At 45.7% G+C, this 9,550-nt stretch overlaps 1 long non-coding RNA gene across 1 annotated transcript in view; it reads left to right on the top strand.

Moving 5' to 3' along the window:
- The window catches only part of LOC125774541 (uncharacterized), a 66,732-nt gene extending 64,698 nt beyond the window's left edge, over window positions 1–2,034 (top strand). The window contains exons 3-4 of the long non-coding RNA XR_007421027.1: window positions 918–1,015; window positions 1,954–2,034. This is a non-coding gene — a long non-coding RNA (uncharacterized LOC125774541). The remainder of the gene's footprint in view (window positions 1–917; window positions 1,016–1,953) is intronic.
- Window positions 2,035–9,550: the final 7,516 nt, after the last annotated feature.

Raw genomic sequence — 9,550 nt, 5'->3', positions numbered from 1 at the left:
GGCAAAGGTGTCTTGGCTAATGTGTCTTGGCTAATGTGTCTTGGCTAATGTGTCTTGGCTAATGTAACTTGCCTAAGGTGTCTTGGCTAAGGTGTCTTGGCTAAGGTGTCTTGGCTAATATGTCTTGGCTAATGTGTCTTTGCTAAGGTGTCTTGGCTAATGTGTCTTTGCTAAGGTGTCTTGGCTAATGTGTCTTGGCTAATGTGTCTTGGCTAATGTGTGTTGGCTAATGTGTCTTGGCTAAGGTGTCTTGGCTAAGGTGTCTTGGCTAAGGTGTCTTGGCTAAGGTGTCTTGGCTATGGTGTCTTGGCGAATGTTTCTCGGCTAATGTGTCTTGGCTAATGTGTCTTGGCTAAGGTGTCTTGGCTAATGTGTCTTGGCTAAGGTGTCTTGGCTAAGGTGTCTTGGCAAATGTGTCTTGGCTAATGTGTCTTGGCTAAGGTGTCTTGGCTAATGTGTCTTGGCTAATGTGTCTTGGCTAAGGTGTCTTGGCTAATGTGTCTTGGCTAATGTGTCTCGGCTAATGTGTCTTGGCTAAGGTGTCTTGTTTAAGGTGTCTTGGCTAATGTGTCTTGGCTAATGTGTCTCGGCTAATGTGTCTTGGCTAAGGTGTCTTGGCTAATGTGTCTTGGCTAATGTGTCTTGGCTAATGTGTCTTGGCTAAGGTGTCTTGGCTAATGTGTCTTGGCTAATGTGTCTTGGCTAAGGTGTCTTGGCTAATGTGTCTTGGCTAATGTGTCTTGGCTAATATGTCTTGGCTAATGTAACTTGCCTAAGGTGTCTTGGCTAAGGTGTCTTGGCTAAGGTGTCTTGGCTAATATGTCTTGGCTAATGTGTCTTGGCTAATGTGTCTTGGCTAATGTGTCTTGGCTAATGTGTCTTGGCTAAGGTGTCTTGGCTAAGGTGTCTTGGCTAAGGTGTCTTGGCTAATGTGTCTTTGCTAATGTGTCTTGGCTAATGTGTCTTGGCTAATGTGTCTTGGCTAAGGTGTCTTGGCAAAGGTGTCTTTGCTAAGGTGTTTTGGCTAATGTGTCTTGGCTAATGTGTCTTGGCTAATGTGTCTTGGCTAATGTGTCTTGGCTAATGTGTCTTGGCTAATGTGTCTTGGCTAAGGTGTCTTGGCTAAGGTGTCTTGGCTAAGGTGTCTTGGCTAATGTGTCTTTGCTAAGGTGTCTTGGCTAATGTGTCTTGGCTAATGTGTCTTGGCTAAGGTGTCTTGGCTAAGGTGTCTTTGCTAAGGTGTCTTGGCTAATGTGTCTTGGCTAAGGTGTCTTGGCTAATGTGTCTTGGCTAAGGTGTCTCGGCTAATGTGTCTTGGCTAAGGTGTCTTGTTTAAGGTGTCTTGGCTAATGTGTCTTGGCTAATGTGTCTCGGCTAATGTGTCTTGGCTAAGGTGTCTTGGCTAATGTGTCTTGGCTAATGTGTTTCGGCTAATGTGTCTTGGCTAAGGTGTCTTGGCTAATGTGTCTTGGCTAGTGTGTCTTGGCTAAGGTGTCTTGGCTAATGTGTCTTGGCTAATGTGTCTTGGCTAATGTGTATTGGCTAATGTAACTTGCCTAAGGTGTCTTGGCTAAGGTGTCTTGGCTAAGGTGTCTTGGCTAATATGTCTTGGCTAATGTGTCTTGGCTAATGTGTCTTGGCTAATGTGTCTTGGCTAATGTGTCTTGGCTAAGGTGTCTTGGCTAAGGTGTCTTGGCTAAGGTGTCTTGGCTAATGTGTCTTTGCTAAGGTGTCTTGGCTAATGTGTCTTGGCTAATGTGTCTTGGCTAAGGTGTCTTGGCTAAGGTGTCTTTGCTAAGGTGTCTTGGCTAATGTGTCTTGGCTAATGTGTCTTGGCTAATGTGTCTTGGCTAAGGTGTCTTGGCTAATGTGTCTTTGCTAAGGTGTCTTGGCTAATGTGTCTTGGCTAATGTGTCTTGGCTAAGGTGTCTTGGCTAAGGTGTCTTTGCTAAGGTGTCTTGGCTAATGTGTCTTGGCTAATGTGTCTTGGCTAATGTGTCTTGGCTAATGTGTCTTGGCTAATGTGTCTTGGCTAATGTGTCTTGGCTAAGGTGTCTTGGCTAAGGTGTCTTGGCTAAGGTGTCTTGGCTAATGTGTCTTTGCTAAGGTGTCTTGGCTAATGTGTCTTGGCTAATGTGTCTTGGCTAAGGTGTCTTGGCTAAGGTGTCTTTGCTAAGGTGTCTTGGCTAATGTGTCTTGGCTAATGTGTCTTGGCTAATGTGTCTTGGCTAAGGTGTCTTGGCAAAGGTGTCTTGGCTAATATGTCTTGGCTAATGTGTCTTTGCTAAGGTGTCTTGGCTAATGTGTCTTTGCTAAGGTGTCTTGGCTAAGGTGTCTTGGCTAAGGTGTCTTGGCAAATGTGTCTTGGCTAATGTGTCTTGGCTAAGGTGTCTTGGCTAATGTGTCTTGGCTAATGTGTCTTGGCTAAGGTGTCTTGGCTAATGTGTCTTGGCTAAGGTGTCTTGGCTTAAGTGTCTTGGCTAATGTGTCTTGGCTAATGTGTCTTGGCTAAGGTGTCTTGGCAAAGGTGTCTTGGCTAATGTGTCTTGGCTAATGTGTCTTGGCTAAGGTGTCTTGGCTAATGTGTCTTGGCTAATGTGTCTTGGCTAAGGTGTCTCGGCTAATGTGTTGTGGCTAAGGTGTCTTGGCTAAGGTGTCTTGGCTAAGGTGTCTTGGCTATGGTGTCTTGGCGAATGTTTCTCGGCTAATGTGTCTTGGCTAATGTGTCTTGGCTAAGGTGTCTTGGCTAATGTGTCTTGGCTAAGGTGTCTTGGCTAATGTGTCTTGGCTAAGGTATCTTGGCTAATGTGTCTTGGCTAAGGTGTCTTGGCTAAGGTGTCTTGGCTAAGGTGTCTTGACTAATGTGTCTTGGCTAAGGTGTCTTGGCTAATGTGTCTTGGCTAAGGTGTCTTGGCTAAGGTGTCTTGGCAAATGTGTCTTGGCTAATGTGTCTTGGCTAAGGTGTCTTGGCTAATGTGTCTTGGCTAATGTGTCTTGGCTAAGGTGTCTTGGCAAAGGTGTCTTGGCTAATGTGTCTTGGCTAATGTGTCTTGGCTAATGTGTCTTGGCTAATGTGTGTTGGCTAATGTGTCTTGGCTAAGGTGTCTTGGCTAAGGTGTCTTGGCTAAGGTGTCTTGGCTAAGGTGTCTTGGCTAAGGTGTCTTGGCTATGGTGTCTTGGCTAATGTTTCTCGGCTAATGTGTCTTGGCTAATGTGTCTTGGCTAAGGTGTCTTGGCTAATGTGTCTTGGCTAAGGTGTCTTGGCTAAGGTGTCTTGGCTTAAGTGTCTTCGCTAAGGTGTCTTGGCTAATGTGTCTTGGCTAAGGTGTCTTGGCTTAGGTGTCTTGGCAAATGTGTCTTGGCTAATGTGTCTTGGCTAAGGTGTCTTGGCTAAGGTGTCTTGGCTAAGGTGTCTTGGCTAAGGTGTCTTGGCTAATGTGTCTTGGCTAATGTGTCTTGGCTAATGTGTCTTGGCTAAGGTGTCTTGGCTAAGGTGTCTTGGCTAAGGTGTCTTGGCTAATGTGTCTTGGCTAATGTGTCTTGGCTAATGTGTCTTGGCTAAGGTGTCTTGGCTAATGTGTCTCGGCTAAAGTGTCTTGGCTAAGGTGTCTTGGCTTATGTGTCTTGGCTAATGTGTCTTGGCTAAGGTGTCTTGGCTAAGGTGTCTTGGCTAAGGTGTCTTGGCTAATGTGTCTTTGCTAAGGTGTCTTGGCTAATGTGTCTCGGCTAATGTGTCTCGACTTAGGTGTCTTGGCTAATGTGTCTTGGCTAATGTGTCTTGGCTAAGGTGTCTTGGCTAAGGTGTCTTGGCTAAGGTGTCTTGGCTAATGTGTCTTGGCTAAGGTGTCTTGGCTAATGTGTCTTGGCTAAGGTGTCTTGGCTAAGGTGTCTTGGCAAATGTGTCTTGGCTAATGTGTCTTGGCTAAGGTGTCTTGGCTAATGTGTCTTGGCTAATGTGTCTTGGCTAAGGTGTCTTGGCAATGGTGTCTTGGCTAATGTGTCTTGGCTAATGTGTCTTGGCTAATGTGTCTTGGCTAAGGTGTCTTGGCTAAGGTGTCTTGGCTATGGTGTCTTGGCTATGGTGTCTTGGCGAATGTTTCTCGGCAAATGTGTCTTGGCTAATGTGTCTTGGCTAAGGTGTCTTGGCTAATGTGTCTTGGCTAAGGTGTCTTGGCTTAAGTGTCTTGGCTAATGTGTCTTGGCTAATGTGTTTTGGCTAAGGTGTCTTGGCTAAGGTGTCTTGGCTAATGTGTCTTGGCTAAGGTGTCTTGGCTAATGTGTCTTGGCTAAGGTGTCTTGGCTAAGGTGTCTTGGCAAATGTGTCTTGGCTAATGTGTCTTGGCTAAGGTGTCTTGGCTAATGTGTCTTGGCTAATGTGTCTTGGCTAAGGTGTCTTGGCAAAGGTGTCTTGGCTAATGTGTCTTGGCTAATGTGTCTTGGCTAATGTGTCTTGGCTAATGTGTGTTGGCTAATGTGTCTTGGCTAAGGTGTCTTGGCTAAGGTGTCTTGGCTAAGGTGTCTTGGCTAAGGTGTCTTGGCTAAGGTGTCTTGGCTATGGTGTCTTGGCGAATGTTTCTCGGCTAATGTGTCTTGGCTAATGTGTCTTGGCTAATGTGTCTTGGCTAAGGTGTCTTGGCTAATGTGTCTTGGCTAAGGTGTCTTGGCTTAAGTGTCTTCGCTAAGGTGTCTTGTTTAAGGTGTCTTGGCTAATGTGTCTTGGCTAATGTGTCTTGGCTAATGTGTGTTGGCTAATGTGTCTTGGCTAAGGTGTCTTGGCTAAGGTGTCTTGGCTAAGGTGTCTTGGCTATGGTGTCTTGGCGAATGTTTCTCGGCTAATGTGTCTTGGCTAATGTGTCTTGGCTAAGGTGTCTTGGCTAATGTGTCTTGGCTAAGGTGTCTTGGCTTAAGTGTCTTCGCTAAGGTGTCTTGGCTAATGTGTCTTGGCTAAGGTGTCTTGGCTAAGGTGTCTTGGCAAATGTGTCTTGGCTAATGTGTCTTGGCTAAGGTGTCTTGGCTAAGGTGTCTTGGCTAAGGTGTCTTGGCTAAGGTGTCTTGGCTAATGTGTCTTGGCTAATGTGTCTTGGCTAATGTGTCTTGGCTGATGTGTCTTGGCTAATGTGTCTCGGCTAATGTGTCTTGGCTAAGGTGTCTTGTTTAAGGTGTCTTGGCTAATGTGTCTTGGCTAATGTGTCTCAGCTAATGTGTCTTGGCTAAGGTGTCTTGGCTAATGTGTCTTGGCTAATGTGTCTTGGCTAATGTGTCTTGGCTAAGGTGTCTTGGCTAATGTGTCTTGGCTAATGTGTCTTGGCTAAGGTGTCTTGGCTAATGTGTCTTGGCTAATGTGTCTTGGCTAATGTGTCTTGGCTAATGTAACTTGCCTAAAGTGTCTTGGCTAAGGTGTCTTGGCTAAGGTGTCTTGGCTAATATGTCTTGGCTAATGTGTCTTGGCTAATGTGTCTTGGCTAATGTGTCTTGGCTAATGTGTCTTGGCTAAGGTGTCTTGGCTAAGGTGTCTTGGCTAAGGTGTCTTGGCTAATGTGTCTTTGCTAAGGTGTCTTGGCTAATGTGTCTTGGCTAATGTGTCTTGGCTAAGGTGTCTTGGCTAAGGTGTCTTTGCTAAGGTGTCTTGGCTAATGTGTCTTGGCTAAGGTGTCTTGGCTAATGTGTCTTGGCTAAGGTGTCTTGGCAAAGGTGTCTTGGCTAATGTGTCTTGGCTAATGTGTCTTGGCTAATGTGTCTTGGCTAATGTAACTTGCCTAAGGTGTCTTGGCTAAGGTGTCTTGGCTAAGGTGTCTTGGCTAATATGTCTTGGCTAATGTGTCTTTGCTAAGGTGTCTTGGCTAATGTGTCTTTGCTAAGGTGTCTTGGCTAATGTGTCTTAACTAATGTGTCTTGGCTAAGGTGTCTTGGCTAATGTGTCTTGGCTAATGTGTCTCGGCTAAAGTGTCTTGGCTAATGTGTCTTGGCTAATGTGTCTTGGCTAATGTGTGTTGGCTAATGTGTCTTGGCTAAGGTGTCTTGGCTAAGGTGTCTTTGCTATGGTGTCTTGGCGAATGTTCCTCGGCTAATGTGTCTTGGCTAATGTGTCTTGGCTAAGGTGTCTTGGCTAAGGTGTCTTGGCTAATGTGTCTTGGCTAAGGTGTCTTGGCTAATGTGTCTTGGCTAAGGTGTCTTGGCTAAGGTGTCTTGGCAAATGTGTCTTGGCTAATGTGTCTTGGCTAATGTGTCTTGGCTAAGGTGTCTTGGCAAAGGTGTCTTGGCTAATGTGTCTTGGCTAATGTGTCTTGGCTAATGTGTCTTGGCTAATGTGTCTTGGCTAATGTGTCTTGGCTAATGTATGTTGGCTAATGTGTCTTGGCTAAGGTGTCTTGGCTAAGGTGTCTTGGCTAAGGTGTCTTGGCTAAGGTGTCTTGGCTAAGGTGTCTTGGCTATGGTGTCTTGGCGAATGTTTCTCGGCTAATGTGTCTTGGCTAATGTGTCTTGGCTAAGGTGTCTTGGCTAATGTGTCTTGGCTAAGGTGTCTTGGCTTAAGTGTCTTCGCTAAGGTGTCTTGGCTAATGTGTCTTGGCTAAGGTGTCTTTGCTAAGGTGTCTTGGCTAATGTGTCTTGGCTAATGTGTCTTGGCTAATGTGTCTTGGCTAATGTGTCTTGGCTAATGTGTCTTGGCTAATGTGTCTTGGCTAAGGTGTCTTGGCTAAGGTGTCTTGGCTAAGGTGTCTTGGCTAATGTGTCTTTGCTAAGGTGTCTTGGCTAATGTGTCTTGGCTAATGTGTCTTGGCTAAGGTGTCTTGGCTAAGGTGTCTTTGCTAAGGTGTCTTGGCTAATGTGTCTTGGCTAATGTGTCTTGGCTAATGTGTCTTGGCTAAGGTGTCTTGGCAAAGGTGTCTTGGCTAATATGTCTTGGCTAATGTGTCTTTGCTAAGGTGTCTTGGCTAATGTGTCTTTGCTAAGGTGTCTTGGCTAAGGTGTCTTGGCTAAGGTGTCTTGACAAATGTGTCTTGGCTAATGTGTCTTGGCTAAGGTGTCTTGGCTAATGTGTCTTGGCTAATGTGTCTTGGCTAAGGTGTCTTGGCTAATGTGTCTTGGCTAAGGTGTCTTGGCTTAAGTGTCTTGGCTAAGGGGTCTTGGCTAAGGTGTCTTGGCTAAGGTGTCTTGGCTAATGTGTCTCGGCTAAGGTGTCTTGGCTAAGGTGTCTTGGCTAAGGTGTCTTGGCTAATGTGTCTCGGCTAAAGTGTCTTGGCTAAGGTGTCTTGGCTAAGGTGTCTTGGCTAAGGTGTCTTGGCTAAGGTGTCTTGGCTAAGGTGTCTTGGCTAATGTGTCTTGGCTAATGTGTCTTGGCTAATGTGTCTTGGCTAAGGTGTCTTGGCAAAGGTGTCTTGGCTAATGTGTCTTGGCTAATGTGTCTTGGCTAATGTGTCTTGGCTAATGTGTCTTGGCTAATGTGTCTTGGCTAAGGTGTCTCGGCTAATGTGTTGTGGCTAAGGTGTCTTGGCTAAGGTGTCTTGGCTAAGGTGTCTTGGCTATGGTGTCTTGGCGAATGTTTCTCGGCTAATGTGTCTTGGCTAATGTGTCTTGGCTAAGGTGTCTTGGCTAATGTGTCTTGGCTAAGGTGTCTTGGCTTAAGTGTCTTGGCTAATGTGTCTTGGCTAATGTGTCTTGGCTAAGGTGTCTTGGCTAAGGTGTCTTGGCTAAGGTGTCTTGGCTAATGTGTCTTGGCTAAGGTGTCTTGGCTAATGTGTCTTGGCTAAGGTGTCTTGGCTAAGGTGTCTTGGCAAATGTGTCTTGGCTAATGTGTCTTGGCTAAGGTGTCTTGGCTAATGTGTCTTGGCTAATGTGTCTTGGCTAAGGTGTCTTGGCAAAGGTGTCTTGGCTAATGTGTCTTGGCTAATGTGTCTTGGCTAATGTGTCTTGGCTAATGTGTGTTGGCTAATGTGTCTTGGCTAAGGTGTCTTGGCTAAGGTGTCTTGGCTAAGGTGTCTTGGCTATGGTGTCTTGGCGAATGTTTCTCGGCTAATGTGTCTTGGCTAATGTGTCTTGGCTAATGTGTCTTGGCTAAGGTGTCTTGGCTAAGGTGTCTTGGCTAATGTGTCTTTGCTAAGGTGTCTTGGCTAATGTGTCTTGGCTAATGTGTCTTGGCTAAGGTGTCTTGGCTAAGGTGTCTTTGCTAAGGTGTCTTGGCTAATGTGTCTTGGCTAATGTGTCTTGGCTAATGTGTCTTGGCTAATGTGTCTTGGCTAATGTGTCTTGGCTAATGTGTCTTGGCTAAGGTGTCTTGGCTAAGGTGTCTTGGCTAAGGTGTCTTGGCTAATGTGTCTTTGCTAAGGTGTCTTGGCTAATGTGTCTTGGCTAATGTGTCTTGGCTAAGGTGTCTTGGCTAAGGTGTCTTTGCTAAGGTGTCTTGGCTAATGTGTCTTGGCTAAGGTGTCTTGGCTAATGTGTCTTGGCTAATGTGTCTTGGCTAATGTGTCTTGGCTAATGTGTCTTGGCTAATGTGTCTTGGCTAATGTGTCTTGGCTAAGGTGTCTTGGCTAAGGTGTCTTGGCTAAGGTGTCTTGGCTAATGTGTCTTTGCTAAGGTGTCTTGGCTAATGTGTCTTGGCTAATGTGTCTTGGCTAAGGTGTCTTGGCTAAGGTGTCTTTGCTAAGGTGTCTTGGCTAATGTGTCTTGGCTAAGGTGTCTTGGCTAATATGTCTTGGCTAATGTGTCTTTGCTTAGGTGTCTTGGCTAATGTGTCTTTGCTAAGGTGTCTTGGCTAAGGTGTCTTGGCTAAGGTGTCTTGGCAAATGTGTCTTGGCTAATGTGTCTTGGCTAAGGTGTCTTGGCTAATGTGTCTTGGCTAATGTGTCTTGGCTAAGGTGTCTTGGCTAATGTGTCTTGGCTAAGGTGTCTTGGCTTAAGTGTCTTGGCTAATGTGTCTTGGCTAATGTGTCTTGGCTAAGGTGTCTTGGCAAAGGTGTCTTGGCTAATGTGTCTTGGCTAATGTGTCTTGGCTAATGTGTGTTGGCTAATGTGTCTTGGCTAATGTGTCTTGGCTAAGGTGTCTCGGCTAATGTGTTGTGGCTAAGGTGTCTTGGCTAAGGTGTCTTGGCTAAGGTGTCTTGGCTATGGTGTCTTGGCGAATGTTTCTCGGCTAATGTGTCTTGGCTAATGTGTCTTGGCTAAGGTGTCTTGGCTAATGTGTCTTGGCTAAGGTGTCTTGGCTTAAGTGTCTTGGCTAATGTGTCTTGGCTAATGTGTCTTGGCTAAGGTGTCTTGGCTAAGGTGTCTTGGCTAAGGTGTCTTGGCTAATGTGTCTTGGCTAAGGTGTCTTGGCTAATGTGTCTTGGCTAAGGTGTCTTGGCTAAGGTGTCTTGGCAAATGTGTCTTGGCTAATGTGACTTGGCTAAGGTGTCTTGGCTAATGTGTCTTGGCTAATGTGTCTTGGCTAAGGTGTCTTGGCAAAGGTGTCTTGGCTAATGTGTCTTGGCTAATGTGTCTTGGCTAATGTGTCTTGGCTAATGTGTGTTGGCTAATGTGTCTTGGCTAAGGTGTCTTGGCTAAGGTGTCTTGG

This window comes from Anopheles funestus, unplaced genomic scaffold, assembly GCF_943734845.2.
Source record: "Anopheles funestus unplaced genomic scaffold, idAnoFuneDA-416_04 scaffold_26_ctg1, whole genome shotgun sequence".
NCBI classification, from domain to species: domain Eukaryota; kingdom Metazoa; phylum Arthropoda; class Insecta; order Diptera; family Culicidae; genus Anopheles; species Anopheles funestus.
The sequence above is the reverse complement of the archived record's forward strand: the minus strand, read 5'-3'. Positions and strand labels throughout refer to the sequence as shown.